General features: G+C 37.6%; 1 long non-coding RNA gene across 1 annotated transcript in view; it reads left to right on the top strand.

Moving 5' to 3' along the window:
* Nucleotides 1-19,760, top strand: part of LOC138413934 (uncharacterized) — a 112,090-nt gene that overhangs the window by 73,840 nt on the left and 18,490 nt on the right. The window contains exon 3 of the long non-coding RNA XR_011246332.1: nucleotides 4,917-5,017. This is a non-coding gene — a long non-coding RNA (uncharacterized lncRNA). The remainder of the gene's footprint in view (nucleotides 1-4,916; nucleotides 5,018-19,760) is intronic.

The raw sequence follows: 19,760 nt of genomic DNA, 5'->3' as shown, positions 1-19,760 counted from the left end.
GTGGGAGGGATGCACTGTAGTCACGTTAGATGCAACTCTTGATGCACATCTGCATCTCTCATAAAGTGACTGGGTGCCACGGATGGAGCTGAAGCGACAGCTCCTAGGATGTTCTGTCATCAGACAACCTCCCCAGACGGGGCTGCGTTTCACCGTCTGCGCTCCTGAATTGCTGGAGAGCTTTGGCAGGCAGGCAGCGTGCTGTGAAGGATTAGATTCTGTCTCCCTCCCTACTGCATAACCCCCCAGAGGATTCCCCTCTTCAAGTTTTAGAAGATTGGCTCCAACCAACAGGTCCAACAAGCGGGCACGTTTGTGAATTGAATATCTTGATGCTATACAAATAGGTCATGGTTGAATAACCGGTATGTATGAATTGAATTTTCTCTTGGTGGGAGTGAAGGAAAACTCTCATAGTTTTTTCTCCGGGGACTTACACGACCATATAACAACTGTCACAAGGGCACAATACATTTTTGAATAGAATGGGTCATTTGTTTCTCTGAGCACTTCATCTTTAAAGTTAGCTGATTATATTTCAAAAGGCTGTTGTAATGTATATTCTTTAAAGTAAGACTTTTCTCCATTTGTGCTGAGCATGCAAACGTTTCCAGCTTTATTCTGTGATTACATATTATGAAATCAAAAGGCTGTCAGTTATTTCTACACAAAGGCAATTTGTTAGTTCTCTGTAAATACAGATTTTTGGCAAACTTTGATAAAACGCATGTGCCATTTTTCTATACTATAATTTTCCTTGACAAGAAGTCAATTTTATGAACAGATTTATCAAGTTTAATTAATTAAATAAATATTTACTTAATGCATATTATGTATAATGTGTCTTTGCTACAAAGTAAGCTCTATAATAGCTAGGAATATATGTGTCTTTTCATCACTGTGTCCTTAATGGCTGGAGATACAAAACGCATAGTTTGTATCATGAAATATTTGTGTAGTAAATGAATGAATGAATATAAATGACCTCACATAGCGATGTGACGAATAACTGTTGAAATGAAAAAAGGTGGATTTGTTTTCAGGAGATAATAACTTCACTTTACAGTGTTTAAAGATGGGAGTCTTGTCTGTTGAGTAGAGTATGAAATGTAATCTTTCAAGAAGGTCAGTAGTGGTAAGACAATTTACAGAGAACATCAGAGAAACTTCTATGAATAACTTGGAGAAAATTACTTTTAATAACAGGAAGAGTAAGGTGTGTGAGTGAATGAAATAGAAGAACCACATTTATTTAATGTTAGATGGCTGTTCCTGCTCTTTTCTAAAAACATCAAGACTCCTGGCTAATTTACATTTTGCTGTGAAAAATATTTGTATATATTAAACAAATGAGTCCTCACATAAAGAATCATTAGAACATAGAGATCCAGTATTATGCTCACGCTACACAATAACTTCATAACAGATTTATAGGCTAATTAATGCAATCGAATTTTAGGTGAGGAATTCAGCAAACTTTATTCTCATGAAGTGGGAGCAGTCATTCAGATGAAACTGTAACAGTCCTCAATTTCCAAATGCCTGGGATTTTCAATCCTTTTTGTTACTGTTGCTAGTGTCTATCTGTATTGAATTATGGTTAGAAAACGTAGTTTGTATTATAATATTTCTTTGCAATTTGTCTTATGAATCAATTTTTGTCTGCCTCTCAAAGTGGCTTTCTATCTATCCCCTGTTCACCCTATCATTGATACTATATCCTTACTGGGTTCTGGTTTTAGGCAGGGATCTCTGACCCTGTATAAAAATCAAACCAAAGTTCAAGGTTCAGGGTCATCCAAAACTGGTAGATGCACCAAGGTCAACTGTTGGCTTAATTGCTTATTTACTTCCTAGGACTGTTGTTTTAACTTCATTTCTGATCCTACAGGAATTTCCTCATTTTTTCCCCAAGTCCAACTATTCATTCATAAGGGTAGTGGTAGTATTTCTAGTATTTCATCTAGAACTCTTGCTGAAATATTATGAGATAGAGAAGTCTTGTCCCAAGATTCTCTGTCCTTCTGTCTTTAGGCCAAGGAGGGAGGGGAAAAAGTGAGCAAGTGAGCTGTAAACACTCAGTTTTGATCATTACTATCTATTTAATTGATACAAGATTTGATGGTGGTGGAAGTTGATGATGCAGGAAAGCCGGAGGTAGGGACTGAGTTCAGAGTATGCGATAAAGTTTTAAACTGATAAAAAATCTCTGGATTTGAGTTCTAGTGGGCAGCCATGTCCCTTGCAAAATGGGAGTGAGGATAGTCTAGCTAGTTTCTAACTTTGTTTTCAATGTTTAAAATCAGTGAAATGAGATTTTAGAATTCCACTGAGTAAAACTAATCTTAGAATTCCACTGAGTTTTATCTCCTTTATTCATTGTTAATAATGTTAATAGTTATTGTTAATAAAGCTAATAATTTAAATAGTTTATTTCAAAAGAGTTATAGATGCTCCTTTTTTTATTCCTGTGAAATAATATAGTCTATTACTATGGTGTAGTGTTTTACTTAAAGCCATTACCTTGCAACATCTATATAAGATATAGTTCTTGCCTTCCAGAAATGGTGGTGGTATAACTTGGGCTGAAATTGAACCATTATCATTCTAACCCAGGCTGTGTTAACAGTATACTTGGTGTGCCTCAACATATTTATGCTCCTCATTTACAAATTTTTATACTTTTTCCAGTTTGTGTATGTACCCGTTTTCCAAGTTAGTACATGAATAAACAAGGACTATAGTAACACAATCATAGAGCAATGGAATATCTTAGGAATTTAAGTAAAAATAACCTTTTTTTTTTTACTACTGTTTACTACTAAAGGTGTAAATAGTAGATATTGGAAGACCCACAAAACAGGAATTAATAAACCCGATTTTTAGAAACTCAGCAACTACCTCTCCTACACATTACAAATATTCTACTCAGAGTTCTAGTGGCTTAAATCTCATGGTTTGTTTAGTTGTTATTCCTATGAAACAGTAAGTCATGAAATTTGTTTCCATCATACATAATCTCATAATTTTGGGCTTTTTTATGAAACCTACACACTTCTTTGATATTTTACCTCCTTTTTACTTCCTGCTTATCCTGGAGAGTGTGTAGAGCTTCTTAACTTATGACCAGGTAATCAAGTTCATCTTAAGACTGAGGCAGGTAACAAGTTGCCAGCAATATTATTTTCAAGTGCTTTACAGAAATGATCTAACCATTTCCATTATTATAGCATTAAAAAATCACATAGACTAAGAATCCAGGCATCAGGGTATGTGAAGAAGAGCTCTGGACTGGAGTCCTAGCTCTCACTTATTAGTCTGAACCAAGTAAAACTGTAGGTCAGCATTTATTGTTTGTAGATTTTTTGATGATGGCCATTCTGACTGGTGTGAGGTGACACCTCATTGTAGTTTTGATTTGCATTTCTCTAATGATTAATGATGTTGAACATTCTTTCATGTGTCTGTTGGCAATCTGTATATCTTCTTTGGAGGAATGTCTATTTAGGTCTTCTGCCCATTTTTGGATTGGGTTGTCTGTTTTTTTGATATTGAGTTGCATGAGCTGCTTGTAAATTTTGGAGGTTAATCCTTTGTCTGTTGCTTCATTTGCAAATATTTTCTCCCATTCTGAGGGTTGTCTTTTTGTGTTGTTTATAGTTTCCTTTGCTGTGCAAAAGCTTTGAAGTTTCATTAGGTCCCATTTGCTTATTTTTGTTTTTATTTCATTTCTCTAGGAGATGGGTCAAAAAGGATCTTGCTGTGATTTGTCATAGAGTGTTCTGCCTATGTTTTCCTCTAATAAATGCTGGAGAGGGTGTGGAGAAAAGGGAACCCTCTTGCACTGTTGGTAGGGATGTAAATTGATACAGCCACTATGGAGAACAGTATGGAGGTTCCTTAAAAAACTAAAAATAGAACTACCATATGACCCAGCAATCCCACTACTGGGCATATACCCTGAGAAAACCATCATTCAAAAAGAGTCATGTAGGGCTTCCCTGGTGGCACAGTGGTTGAGAGTCCGTCTGCCGATGCAGGGATCACGGGTTCGTGCCACAGTCCGGGAAGATCCCACATGCCGCGGAGTGGCTAGGTCCATGAGCCATGGCCGCTGAGCCTGCGTGTCCGGAGCCTGTGCTCCACAACAGGAGAAGCTGCAACAGTGAGAGGCCTGCGTACCGCCAAAAAAAAAAAAAAAAAAGGAGTCATGTAACACAATGTTCATTGCAGCTCTGTTTACAATAGCCAGGACATGGAAGCCACCTAAGTGTCCATTGACAGATGAAAGGATAAAGAAAGAAGATGTGGCACATATATACAATGGAATATTACTCAGCTGTAAAAAGAAATGAAATTGAGTTATTTGTAGCAAGGTGGATGGAACTAGAGTCTGTCATACAGAGTAAGTAAGTAAGTAAGTCAGAAAGAGAAAAACAAATACCGTATGCTAACACATATATATGGAATCTAAAAAAAAATACAAAAAAACAAAAGGGTCTGAAGAACCTGGGGCAGGACAGGAATAAAGATGCGGATGTAGAGAATGGACTTGAGGACATGGGGAGGGGTAGAGGTGAGCTGGGACGAAGAGAGAGAGTGGCATGGACATACATACACTGCCAAATGTAAAACAGATAGCTAGTGGGAAGCAGCCACATAGCACAGGGAGATCAGCTCCGTGCTTTGTGACCACCTAGAGGGGTGGGATAGGGAGGGTGGGAGGGAGACGCAAGAGGGAGGAGATATGGGGATATATGTACATGTATAGCTGATTCACTTTGTTATAAAGCAGAAACTAACACACCACTGTAAAGTAATTATACTCCAATAAAGATGTTAAGAAAACAACAAACTGTAGGTCAAAAGTGGTAAGTACTGTCAAGTTACATACTGTTCTACCTAATCCCTTGCAGGTAATGCTGAGCAAGCTTCTTATCCTCACGAGCTTCAGTTTCCTCAGCTGAAAAATGAAGCTAGTGCCCTACTCAGAGGATGGCTGTCAGGCATAAACAAGGTATTATATTTTATTGCTTTTTAAACCACAAAGCATTAAAAACATATGCTGTAATCACTATGCATTTGGTAAAATGTGGCTTCTAACTTGCATTTTCCCTTTAATCCCTATGACTTTAGTTTTAGCTGGAAAGTAGGTTTGTATGGGTTGGGAGATAAAGAAATATGAGAGTACTGGAAGAGTAGAAGTTAGGATCACACACACCACACACACCACACACACACATATACACACACAAACACACACACTCCAGGGAAATGAAAACATTACTTCTTAGAAAACAAAAAATTAATAGTATTGTGAGATTTTAAAATACTGACGTGATGGGGCTGCTCATTTAGACCATTCTCTCTCTTCATTGTCATTATCATCACATCCTCATCATCATTCGCAGAGAAAAATGATGAAGCAGACTCCCTTGTTAACGGTGTAAATTCTTGACCTGGTGAAATGAAGGAAGTCTCTAAAATGTGCACAAAGGAGTGACAGCATCTTCTAGAACTCACTTAAGAAGGGGGTTGCATCAGAGGGCTTGCTTTCCTCCTGCCCAGGTGTGCCCATCACCTGGTAACACTCTATGGAAAACTATGCACACACAGGCTCTGAGATGTTTATGGATGGGTCGTTAAGATATTTTTAATATTAATATAAAAAACTAAGGCAAAAGTGGAAATTCATTAAATCCAGGTGGGTTAGTATTTGGAAAAAAATTAGACATACAGGCACTTTCATGCTGCAACACAGTTTGTTTTTGAATTTACCAAGATGAAGCAATTCATAATCTGTTTGGAAAATGTATGGAACTCCATGTGTTTCACATACATTAGCAAGTTTGAAACAATACCTCCATGTTAAACCAAAAGATGTATGTCAGGGAAGTCAGGCAAGCCTCTACCTCTAGCAGGGCCCAGGGAAAAGACACAAGAGCATGGAAGCTGACGGGGTTGTTTATGAAGTCCTGGACGGGTGGGCATCTCCTCAGAAGCAGAGAAGGGCCAGTGAGTGGAATGGCAGCAGACCATGGAGAAGGGTGCTGGCTGTCTTGATAGGAGTGAGCTGGCGCACCCCGTGGGGAAGGAGCCAAAGCTGGTCAAGCTCAGGGTGGTTTGAATTGTGATGTTACAACTGGCTTGGGCATCACAAATTTGCAATTTCATGCCTTTTATGAATAATGGCTCAGTGGTTAGTACCTAGCCAGAGACATGCAAAATAAAAAATGTTTGGCTATTCATGACACTTCTCAAGAAGACCACAGAAAGCACGATTTGATGTATCCTCCAGTCGGTGCATTGCCTGCTAATGTACCTCATGTGGTTCCTGAGAAAAAATTGAAATGGCTTTTGCAACGGAGATCTGAGACTCTTGAACATGTCAAATAGAGACATTGCTAATATTTTCATGCCAAAGGCTATAACGAAAGCACAAAATACATTGGGGTTAGAAATGATATTTGATTATTTCAACTTATTAACATATGTCATTACATACATCTTTATGTATATATCTATATATCCATAAATAATAGAGTATTGATTGAGTTTACAGAATTTTAATTTGTCCCTTTGGTATTACCAGTAATATCTTGAATGTCTATTGCCCTTCAAACAAAGGTTTTGTTAAAAATAAAATAAAAGACAAACAGAAGAGGGATAATCCTTGTGAAATGGGTTCTATAGCTTGTTTATCCTTAGCCTAAATGTAGCATTTAGGTGAGAAACAGCATTTGGAGTCAGAAAGAACTGGTTTTACATTCTAGCACTACCATTTTACAATAATAATAAAGATAACATAGAGTTAATATTTACTGAATACTTACTGTCTGCAAGGTGCTATGGATAGGGCATTATCTATTAAAATTATCTATTATCTATAGAACATTATCTATTAACATCATAGCAATCCTATGATTAGATGATTAGAAAATGTAGCTGTTCTCACAGCTACAACTTTTAGGTCCTCAAAGATTTCCCACTTTGTATGTCTGGGCCCCATCACTCTCTCAGTCTTCCAGTCTACGTCTCTTCTTGGCTGACAAGTGCCCCACTGCTCCACCAAACACAAACTGTCAAATATTGAATTTATTAACTCCCTTTGCCTCCACCAAATTAGTTCTCCTGAGCTTCCAACTTCCTTATTTCTCTGAAACGTGTCTTACTTTTATCAAATGCTACCTACGCCCTAAATAGGATTTCTTCCTTTCCCTTTCCCTACATTTTCATTAAGTCATCAAACCTATGATCTCTCTTGTTATTTTGTCCTCTCTTTTCAATTCTACTGCTCTCAGGCTCAACAGCCACTGGGCCTACTAGTCGCTCTTTAAATTCTTGGCCACGAACATCAGCTAAATCCTTCATTTTGCCTGTAAGTGACACATTTCCCCACTCTTATTTCACATATTCTTTCTTTTCAAACCTCCGGCATCTCCAACCTTAGCTCTTTCTTCCCACACCACTGGGAAAACAGGGGCCATCACAGGGGACTCCCAAGCTTCCAGCCTATGTGGCTCTGCTTACCATCTCTACAGTACACCCGAGTATCCCACCCTGCTTCTTATCCAAAGCCACTAGAGTAGTCCCTGTGGTAGGTAGTGTAGGCCTCCCTGCCCGAGGTATCTATTCCCTAATCCCTAGAAACTGTGACTGTGTTATGTGGCAAAAGGTGATTATACAGATGGAATTAAGGTTACAGACCTTAAAATAGGAGGATTATCCTGGACCACACAGGTAGACTTATTCTAATCACATGAGCCCTTAAAAGGAGAGAATTTTCTCTGCCTGAAAATGGGAGAGATGTGCAGAAGAAGAAGCTGGTGAAATTCCATGCCTGGGAAGGACTTCATGTGCTGTTGCTGGTTAACGTGGAAGGAACACAGTGACAAGGAATGCAGGTGACTGAGCTGAGAGAGCCTCCTGGCTCACTACCTTGGTGCTAGCCATAGTAATGGAGGGAAATCCTCCCAGTGAACAAAACTGTAGTCAGTGCCCTGGATTATCCACATTTTATGGAACTGTGGGATGTTTATGGACTCTTGGGCAGTGGTGAATAGCTTGGCTAATTGGTCAGGGATCTGAAAGGGCAAAAACTGGAAAATTGTAGATGAGGACATCTGGGAGAAAGGCATATTGATGGATAAGTGGGAATGGGTACAAAATGTGTAGGTCTTTGTGTCTTATGGTAACGCCCACAAGACAGCATCAACACAAACTAGCCAGACTAGTTTTAATGGGAAACCTGAGTGGACCTGAGTGACACAGGGCTGGGCTGTATTTGACCCTACCTGTGCCCCACTTCACATACCCTTGGCCCGCAGTTCACTCTGGTCATTTGTACAGCAACCAGCTTTGTGTAGAGGGAATCTAACAGCTCCCGGGTCTCAGCTACACTTTGTGCCCTGGAGTAGTTTCTGATGAAAAATTAACAGGTATGTGTGTTTGTGATAGTTAGATAGTCAGTAAATGGCTGTGGAGAGAAAGCAAAGAGATGAATATTCCTCATCAAGCATGAAGTTTCCTGATCTACATGAAAAACTCAAAATAATAAACCGGGTCCTCTGAACAATCTTCACTTTGAAATGTATTAAATAAAAAAGAGAAAAATGTTTGTCCAAACAGTTAGCAGGAAGAAATAGCCTGAAACGGTTTTCTAAAGATTATTTTGTTTGTCTTATTAAGGGTTCAATCTGACACAAAGCACATGTTATCCATCCTCCAGAGCTGGTCCCCAACAAAGGTCCTTCTGCTTGTGTGTCCTCTGAGCCACCAGAACGTGACTGAGTTTGGTTCAGAAGCAAAGGAAAGCTTTATTCTCTGATCAGAAGAGAATGGAGAGGTGTCAGCTCGCTACAGAGCCCACGCTCTCACCAAAAAGCGGCTGCGTTACCGGGTTGTCCGCCGTCAGCCGGAGGGGGCGGAGTTACTCCCGAGGGCGCAGCCCCACTGCTCATGCTCCAGATCGCAGCGCCAGGAGCAGCGTCTCCACGCATGCCCTGTCGGCACCATCTTGAATCGAGGCGTTGTTCTCGGAGCTTCTGCGCACTGCCTGCTGTGCTGAGGTGTCGGGCGCAGCTATTTCGCTTCAGAAACTCTGGCCGGAAGGGCCGGTTTCAGGCCTCTGCCAGCGGCCCCCTATGAGCAAGTGACGCTACTCTGAGCACAAAGGACAAAACAAAAAAAGGTTAGACTTTATTTTATTACCCAGACTCTATTTTTATTTACCCGGAATTGTGAATGGCCTTTGCCAGTGACACTTACATATTTAGAACAACTCTTTTTGTTATTATTTGACAATCTTTGCTTTTCAAAACATAAAGCTCTAGTGTTCTATTTTGTCTTTTTCTAAAGACTCAGTAATTCATTTATTTTAGGATAAATTATTCCTGAAAGAAATGGTAGCCACAAAGTGCTCTTGGGGATATCTTGTCCCTTAACATCTAGAAGAAATTTATTTACTCTTTTTTTTTTCCAGAGAAAACAGAAAGGGCAAGACTGTTTCTCAGATTCTGTAGAATTCCTTTGGGTTTCCCGTCTCATCTCTTCTCTGGCTCTTCTCGCCACGAGTGGTTTCATCCAGGGTCCCTCCACCATTATGTCTCATGGTCTGGGGGTTCTTGTTGACCCAAAATGGGACTCGGCATTTTACAAAATTTACATCAAAACCCTTTTCTTTTACAACGTGTTTGTGTGTAGAAAATTTTACTGAAGGTTGGGAATCCTGCTACGGCAATGAAAGAGTGAAAACTCTATGGTAGACATTCGCCTGGAAGTTCTTTGTTGGTCTTTATATGCCAAGTTGATGTTATCTGGTCTGTGTCCCCATAATGTGTGACCTCCTTTCTCCTCGCTCTTACACCTCTTATTTTTAATTATTTTAGTGCAGAACAGTTGGTTATCTAAAGTGTAAAGCATTTTATAGAGAATTGGCTGTTTCCCCTAACTTACAAAAAGTGATTACAAATTAACACAGAGAAATGCAAAAGAAGGATGGAGGTTTTGAGAGAGAGGGAGAGATTTTTGATGATTGGTAAAGATGAAAATTGTGAAAGATACCCAGAATTAGAATGGGTGTGGGGTTGAAGGCTATTGATGAGAATCAGAAAAATACTGATTACAATTTTATTTTTGACCACTTAACTCCAAATATTCAATTTAATTAATTTAAAAATTACTTCATTGAATCGATCAATTCAATCCATTTTTCATAGCATCATGCACCGAAAATCCTATTCCCCAATCCAGTTCATTTCAAAGATTATGTTGCAAAGAGGACAGCCGAGTTAATAATATGGAAATTCTTATCAACTAGCCTAGTCAATTTAGGTTGAAAGAAGCTTTTTCTTCAGTTATCCAGAGAATGACCTTTTCTGTTTTCTTGCATGGGTACACAAGACTGAAGAATTTTGACCTTTAGATAGATTTTATAAAGTTACTCTGGAAGTAAACTTACGTATTGTGTTGCCAAGTGACAAAGTGTCTGTTATCAGTGGAAGGAGCTCAGAGCCAGAACTTGCTTCAAATTTCAGCTCAGCCACTTATTAAATATGAGCTGTGGGGCAAGTTGTTTAACTTGTAAACCTGTTTCTTCTTCTGAAACATGACGATAATAAAAACAGCTACCTCATAGAATTGTGAAAATATACAAGTAAAAAGCTCTCAGCAGAGTAGTTGGGGATTGGTAAGTACTTATATTAACTTTTTTGTTGTTGTGGCCTTTCTTATGCATGCCACAGTTGAATAAAAAAAAAAAAGTAATATGAATGCTCCCAGCAATATAACTCAATAAACTATGTAAATACTACTCTCGGAAATTTTGTCTACAGAGACTAAATTCAAGTATGAAGACATTTAATTCTATTTTAAAAAATCATAACTCTTATAGTGTTATTATAATCATTTCTCCACTTATTTTTCTTTTTATTAAAAATGACTAGGTAGCTTATATGCATGTTTTCAGATAGCTTAATAAATAAAGAAAAACGAATTTGCTTAACAAACAGAATGGTGCATCTTTAAAAGCAACTCTATAAACATATTTATACGAAAAATATTTTTTAAAAGTGCATGAAATGTCCTTTGGCTTCTCATCAGATATTAAAGTTTAATTTTAGAAAATACAATTAACTTACCATTATCCATAAGAAATGAAGCATATCTTTTGTTCCAATTTTTATTCATATTTTTAAGATATATAAAAAGAGTTGCTTTAATTTTTACTGGCATGATGTTTGAAGAAATGTTTGTTAATTAAATTGACAACTGAAGAAAAGTTTAGAGATTTTAAAAGTAAACATTTAGAGAAATTATAGATCTAAATGAATTGAATAATCCAGTCTTAAAATGAACAAATAAAGGCAGATTGAGGATGAGAGAAGCAAAATGTTTAGAAAAGTATTACCATCAAAGCCCTAGATAATACATGAATGTAGTATATATTTGATTGTATAGTTCTAAACACTAATTGCATTAAATCATCATAACCATTTATCTTCCTTGAATTTTGCAATTAAAAAATTATTTTATTTTATTTTTTTATACAGCAGTTTCTCATTAGTTATCTATTTTATACATATTAGTGTATACATGTCAATCCCAATCTCCCAATTCATCCCACCCCCACCCCCACCCCTTTCCTCGCTTGGTGTCCATACGTTTGTTCTCTACATCTGTGTCTATTTCTGCTTTGCAAACTGGTTCATCTGTACCATTTCTTTAGATTCCATATATATGCGTTAATATACGATATTTGTTTTTCTCTTTCTGACTTAGTTCACTAAGTGAACTTAGTATGACAGTCTCGAGGTCCATCCACATCTCTACAAATGACCCAATTTCATTCCTTTTTATGGCTGAGTAATATTCCATTGTATATATGTACCACATCTTCTTTATCCATTCATCTGTTGATGGGCATTTAGGTTGCTTCCATGACCTGGCTATTGTAAATAGTGCTGCAGTGAACATTGGGGTGCATGTGTCTTTTTCAATTTTGGTTTTCTCTGGGTATATGCCTAGTAGTGGGATTGCTGGGTCATATGGTAGTTCTATTTTTAATTTTGTAAGGAACTTGCATACTGTTCTCCATAGTGGCTGTATCAATTTACATTCCCATCAACAGTGCAAGAGGGTTCCCTTTTCTCCACACCCTCTCCAGCATTTGTTGTTTGTAGATTTTCTAATGATGCCTATACTAACCAGTGTGAGGTGATACATCACTGTAGTTTGAATTTGCATTTCTTTAATGATTAGTGATGTTGAGCAGCTTTTCATGTGCTTCTTGCCCATCTGTATGTCGTCTTTGGAGAAATGTCTATTTAGGTCTTCTGCCCATTTTTGGACTGGGTTGTTTGTTTTTTTTGATATTGAGCTGCATGAGCTGCTTGTGTATTTTGGAGATTAATCCTTTGTCAGTTGCTTCGTTTGCAAATATTTTCTCCCATTCTGAGGGTTGTCTTTTCGTCTTGTTTATGGTTTCCTTTGCTGTGCAAAAGCCTTTAAGTTTCATTAGGTCCCATTTGTTTATTTTTGTTTTTATTTCCATTTCTCTAGGAGGTGGTTCAAAAAAGATCTTGCTGTGATTATGTCAAAGAGTGTTTTTCCTATGTTTTTCTCTACGGGTTTTATAGTGTCCAGTCTTACATTTAGGTCTTTAATCCATTTTGAGTTTATTTTTGTGTATGGTGTTAAGGAGTGTTCTGATTTCATTCTTTTACATGTAGCTGTCCAGTTTTCCCAGCACCAGTTATTGAAGAGACAGTCTTTTCCCCATTGTATATCCTTGCCTCCTTTGTCACAGATTAGTTGACCGTAGGTGCGTGGGTTTATCTCTCAGCTTTCTATCCTGTTCCATTGATCTATATTTCTGTTTTTGTGCCAGTACCATATTGCCTTGATTACTGTAATTTGTAGTATAGTCTGAAGTCAGGGAGTCTGATTCCTCCAGCTCCATTTTTTTTTCCCCCTCAAGATTGCTTTGGCTATTCCAGGTCTTTTGTGTCTCCACACAAATTTTAAAAATGCCATTGGCAATTTGATAGGGATTGCACTGAATCTGTAGATTGCTTTGGGTAGTATAGTCATTTTCACAATATTGATTCTTCCAGTCCAAGAATATGGTATATCTTTCCATCTGTCTGTGTTATCTTTGTTTTCTTTCATCAGTGTCTTATATTTTTCTGAGTACAGGTATTTTACCTCCTTAGGTAGGTTTATTCCTAGGTATTTTATTCTTTTTGTTGCAATGGTGAATGGGATGGTTTCCTTAATTTATCTTTATAATCTTTCATTGTTAGTGTATAGGAATGCAAGAGATTTCTGTGCATTAATTTTGTATCCTGAAACTTTGCTGAATACATTGATTAGCTCTAGTAGTTTTCTGGTGGCATCTTCAGGATTATTTATGTATACTATCATGTCATCTGCAAACAGTGACAGTTTTATTTCTTCTTTTCCAATTTGTATTCCTTTTATTTCTTTTTCTTCTCTGATTGCCATGGCTAAGACTTCCAAAACTGTGTTGAATAATAGTGGCAAGAGTGGACATCCTTGTCTTGTTCCTGAACTTAGTGGAAATGCTTTCAGTTTTTCACCATTGAGAATGATGTTTGCTGTGGGTTTGTCGTATATGGCCTTTATTATGTTGAGGTAGGTTCCCTCTATGCCGACTTTCTGGAGAGTTTTTATCATAAATGGGTGTTGAATTTTGTCAAAAGGTTTTGCTGCATCTATTGAGATGATCATATGGTTTTTATTCTTCAATTTGTTAATATGGTGTATCACATTGATTGATTTGCATATATTGAAGAATCCTTGCATCCCTCGGATAAATCCCACTTGATCATGGTGTATGATCCTTTTAATGTGTTGTTGGATTCTGTTTGCTAGTATTTTGTTGAGGATTTTTGCATCTATATTCATCAGTGATATTGGTCTGTAATTTACTTTTTTTGTAGTATCTTTGTCTGGTTCTTGTATCACGGTGATGGTGGCCTTGTGGAATGAGTTTGGGAGTGTTCCTTCGTCTGCACTTTCTTGGAAGAGTTTGAGGAGGATGGGTGTTAGCTCTTGTCTAAATGTTTGATAGAATTCACCTGTGAAGCCATCTGGTCCTGGACTTTTCTTTATTGGAAGATTTTTAATCACAGTTTCAATTTCATTACTTGTGACTGGTCTGTTCATATTTTCTATTTCTTCCTGGTTCGGTCTTGGAAGGTTATACCTTTCTAAGAATTTGTCCATTTCTTCCAGGTTGTCCATTTTATTGGCATAGAGTTGCTTTTAGTAGTCTCTTATTATGCTTTGTATTTCTGTGGCATCTGTTGTAACTTCTCCTTTTTCATTTCTAATTTTATTGATTTGAGTCCTCTCCCTCTTTTTCTTGATGAGTCTGGCTGAAGGTTTATCAATTTTTTTTATCTTCTCAACGAATCAGCTTTTAGTTTTATTGATCTTTGCTATTGTTTTCTTTGTTTCCGTTTCTTTTATTTCTGCTCTGATCTTTATGATTTCTTTCCTTCTACTAACTTTGGGTTTTGTTTGTTCTTCTTTCTCTAGTTCCTTTAGGTGTAGAGTTAGATTGTTTATTTGAGATATTTCTTGTTTCTTGAGGTAGGATTTAGTGCTATAAACTTCCCTCTTAGAACTGCTTTTGCTGCATCCCATAGGTTTTGGATCATCATGTTTTGATTGTCATTTGTCTCTAGGTATTTTTAAATTTCCTCTTTGATTTCTTCAGTGATCTCTTGGTTATTTAATAACGTATTGTTTAGCCTCCATGTGTTTGTGGTTTTTACATTTTTTCCTTGCAATTTGTTTCTAATCTCATAGCATTGTGGTCAGAAAAGATGCTTGATGTGATTTCAATTTTCTTAAATTTACTGAGGCTTGATTTGTGACCCAAGATGTGATCTATCCTGGAGAATGTTCTGTGTGCACTTGAGAAGAAAATGTAATCTGCTGTGTTCGGATGGAATGTCGTATAAATATCAGTTAAATCTATCTGGTCTGTTGTGTCATTTAAAGCTTGTGTTTCCTTATTAATTTTCTGTCTGGATGATCTGTCCATTGGTGTAAGTGAGGTGTTAAAGCCCCCCACTATTATTGTGTTACTGTTGTTTTCCTCTTTTATATCTGTTAGCATTTGCCTTATATATTGAGGTGCTCCTATGTTGGGTGCATATATATTTATAATTGCTATATCTTCTTCTTGGATTGATCCCTTGATCATTATTTAGTGTCTTTCCTTGTCTCTTGTAACATTCTTTACTTTAAAGCCTATTTTATCTGATATGAGTATTGCTACTCCAGCTTTGTTTTGATTTTCATTTGCATGGAATATCTTTTTCCATCCCCTCACTTTCAGTCTGTATGTGTCCCTAGGTCTGAAGTGGGTCTCTACTAGACAGCATATATATGGGTCTTGGTTTTGTATCCACTCAGCAAGCCTGTGTCTTTTGGTTGGAGCATTCAATCCATTTACATTTAAGGTAATTATCGATATGTATATTCCTATTACCATTTTCTTAATTGTTTTGGGTTTGTTTTTGTTGGTCCTTTTCTTCTCTTGTGTTTCCCAGTTAGAGAAGTTCCTTTAGCATTTGGAACTGGTTTGGTGGTGCTGAATTCTTTTAGCTTATGTTTGTCTGTAAAGGTTTTGATTTCTCCATTGAATCTGAATGATATCCTTGCTGGGTAGAGTAATGTTGGTTGTAGTTTCTTTCCTTTCATCACTCTAAATATATTGTGCCACTCCCTTCTGGCGTGTAGAGTTTCTGCTGAGAAATGAGCTGTTAACCTTATGGGAGTTCCCTTGTATATTATTTGTCATTTTTCCTTTGTTGCTTTTAATAATTTTTCTTTGTCTTTGATTTTTGTCAGTTTGATTACTAGGTGTCTTGGTGTGTTTCTCCTTGGGTTTATCCTGCCTGGGACTCTCTGTGCTTCCTGGAATTGAGTGGCTATTTCCTTTCCCATGTTAGAGAAGTTTTCAACTGTAATGTCTACAAATAGTTTCTCTGTTCCTTTCTCTCTTCTCCTTCTGGGACCCCTATCATGCGAATGCTGGTGTGTTTAATGTTGTCCCAGAGGTCTCTTAAGCTGTCTTCATTTCTTTTCCTTCTTTTTTCTTTCTTTAGTTCCGTAACAGTGAATTCCACCATTCTGTCTTCCAAGTCACTTATCCATTCTTCTGCCTCAGTTATTCTGCTGAATTATTGATTCCTTCTAGTGTATTTTTCATTTCAGTTATTGTATTGCTCATCTCTGTTTGTTTGTTCTTTAATTCTTCTAGGTCTTTGTTAAACATTTCTTGCATCTTCTTGATCTTTGCCTCCATTCTTTCTTTTTCTGAGGTCCTGGATCATCTTCACTATCATTATTCTGAATTCTTTTTGTGGAAGGTTACTTACCTACACTTCATTTAATTGTTTTTCTGGGGTTTTATCTTGTTCCTTCATCTGGTACATAGCCCTCTACCTTTTCATCTTGTCTATCTTTCTGTGAATGTGGTTTTTGTTCCACAGGTTGCAGGACTGTAGTTCTCCTTGCTCCTGCTGTCTGCCCTATGGTGGATGAGGCTATCTAAGAGGCTCGTGCAAGCTTCCTGATGGGAGGGACTGGTGGTGGGTAGAGCTGGGTGCTGCTCTGGTGGGCAGAGCTCAGTAAAACTTTAATCTGCTTGTCTGCTGATGGGTGGGGCTGAGTTCCCTCCCTGTTGGTTGTTTGGCCTGAGGCAACACAGTAATGGAAACTACAGGCTCTTTGGTGGGGTTAATGGCAGACTCCAGGAGGGCTCATGCCAAGGAGTACTTCCCCGCCCCCCGCCTCTGTAGGAGGCCCTCCAACACTAGCAGGTAGGTCTAGTTCAGTCTCCTATGGGGTCATTGCTCCTTCCCCCTGGATCCTGATGTACACACTACTTTGTGTGTGCCCTCCAAGAGTGGAGTCTCTGTTTTCCTCAGTCCTGTCAAAGCCCTGCAATCAAATCCTGCTAGCCTTCAAAGTCTGATTCTTTGGGAATTCCTCCTCCCTTTGCCGGACCCCCAGGTTAGGAAGCCTGACTTGGGGCTCCGAACCTTCATTCCAGTGGGTGGACTTCTGTGGTATAATTGTTCTCCAGTTTGTGAGTCACTCACCCAGTGGTTATGGAATTTGATTTTATTGTGATTGTGCCCCTTCTACCATTTCATTGTGGCTTCTTTGTCTTTGGATGTGGGATATCATTTTTGATGAGTTCCAGTGTCTTCCTATTGATGACTGTTCAGCAGTTAGTTGTGATTCAGGTGCTCTCGCAAGAGGGAGTGAGCGCATGTCCTTCTACTCTGCCATCTTCAACCAATGTCCCCAGACAATTTTTAAATATTGAATTATTTATGCTATACCTCTTAGAGCAGAAATAAATCAATGGGCAAGCTTTGGGAAAGTAATCTTGTTCTGGGGCTGATGATTCATATAAATAATAGTTTATGAGTATATCAATTTAGGGTATTTGCTCTTGCAGTCTATTCAGAAATATATTTTAGATTATTGATATAAACAGAGAGGTCATGGGTATATATTGTAAGATTTTCTGACAATCACTAAGAGTCTATAATAAAAATAATTTTCAATGATACTATTAAACTATTATGTCCTTGAAGTAACGACATTAGCATCTCCTTGCTCCCTCCCTCCCTGTTTCCCTTTTTTCTTTCCTATCTTCCTTCTTCTATTTCATATCTCATTTCAAAAACATTCAAGTTGTTTACCTCTATACTAAATGCTCTTGGAAAAAGTGAACTTTTGGTGTACAGTCTGTTCAATCCATATTCTTTGTTAAAGTGATTTGGAAGGACTTGATATATAACAGATTGATAAACACCGATTTACCCCACCAATGGGAAAGGTAGAATCAAAACTGTTTTCAAATAAACTAATTTTTTTGTAATTATTAATGGAATTGTTTTCGTTAAATTTGCTCAATTCCTTACTAGTATGTAATGCTGAAGAAATACAGTGTACTGGGAAAACATGAGTCTGGATGAAAATTAGAAGAAAGGATCAAAAAGAAGAGGTTGAGGCATTGGCAAATCCTAGTTTCTCATCCTGACTGTGATGTTATCTAACTGGGTGGCCTGGGGCAGGTCACCTACCTTGTCTCGGCTCTAGTTTCATCACCTGTAAAGTTTGGAGGTAGGAATTCATGATCCCTAAGAATGTTTCCAGGTAAAGATGTCATATACAGTCAACCCAACTATTGAAAAGGAGGATATTTTACTTTGATATATGAGAGCTAATGTAGCTCATTGTACTGTCTCTCTTCTGTGATTAAAGCCCCATGAGAACTACTAATGAGGGATCCAAGTGCCTCATTGAGTTCTACCTCAAAACTCTGTTCTTTGAGCCTCTTATCTTCACATGTTAATGAACAGGTACAAAGCTAAAGAAGAGAAGCAGGGAAGCATAAAACGAGAAAATGGTAGAACAAGGAGTATGGTTAATCCATAAACTGAATAACCTGCAGTTGGACTGTCAGGAATAGACCATTCACTGTAGCTAATTGCATTCTAATTGGTTGCAGTTAGAAAAAGCTTTTTATTTTTAAACTTTTTACAAATTGGTTTTGTAAGGACTGTATATCAGGACACGGGAGAAGGATTATTATGTGCCTTATATATTTTTTGTACTAAGATCCATAGTGTGTAAGGATTACTTGGGGGTCATTTTTCCTCTCCTTTATTTGCTTTACACTTTTTCAATTTGGATTAAATTTTCTCAGGAGAAGCATGTGACCTTTTATATTCGTGAGAAATGCATTTTTTTTGTATGCAGTTGTACATAAATAAATTACAAAAGAGGAAAGTGGATCAAGAAAAGGATTTGTGATTTCAGAGCATACACTTAGGAATCTAAAAATATACTTTGTATTTAATGAGCATAAATTCGTGTATTATAAGTATACTGTGGTTCCAGAATAATACTATATTTGAATCTGTTAAATTAGCAGCATATTGTAGAGTGCCTGGCAGGCAGTTGGTGAATGAATGAATGATTGGAAAAAAGAGTGAATGATGGGAGGGTCACTTTATATCAAAGTCTTTCTAGTGACTAAATTAATAACTGACCATGAAATGTCAAATTCCTCATTATGGAGCAATGATTACCAATCATTTTAACCAACACAAATCTTGAGGTCTGAAGAATTTTGTCTACTAAACACAATACCTATTTTGGTAGCAATTTCTTTTTCTCATTTTTACTAACAATGACATAGAATAATGGTGTTGATAGACGTGATCACACATTAGGTTCAAAATATGTATGAAGGTAATAAAGCAGAGTGGTTAAGAGTGTGGATTTGTAGTGAAGAGCCATGGACTCTTAACCAGATTGCTTTGGTTAAGACCCCAGTTCATTAGCTGTGTGACCTTAGATAAGTTTTTAAAAACTCTTCTGTGTCTCAACTTCCTCATTCTCAAAAGAGGGATAATAATTGTGGCAACTTCATGATGTTGTTTTGAATAAATCCACGGAAAGCACCTAGAATAGGGTTGAGGACATTGTAGGTACCCAAGAAATATTGGCAATTCCACTCTATATAACCTGAATGCTTACATGGATTATTCCTGATACTAATAGGAGCACGAGATAGCATTATGCCAAATTTACAGATGAGAAAACTGAGGCCTGTTGAGATTAAAAATCACCCAGTTTAAGAAGGAGTGATTCAGGTCTAGAACTAAATCCTGCTTCATTCCTCTTGTCTCTTTTCCTCC

The sequence above is a fragment of the Delphinus delphis genome, chromosome 21, assembly GCF_949987515.2.
Source record: "Delphinus delphis chromosome 21, mDelDel1.2, whole genome shotgun sequence".
NCBI lineage: Eukaryota > Metazoa > Chordata > Mammalia > Artiodactyla > Delphinidae > Delphinus > Delphinus delphis.
This window is presented reverse-complemented; position numbering and strand designations above follow the sequence as displayed.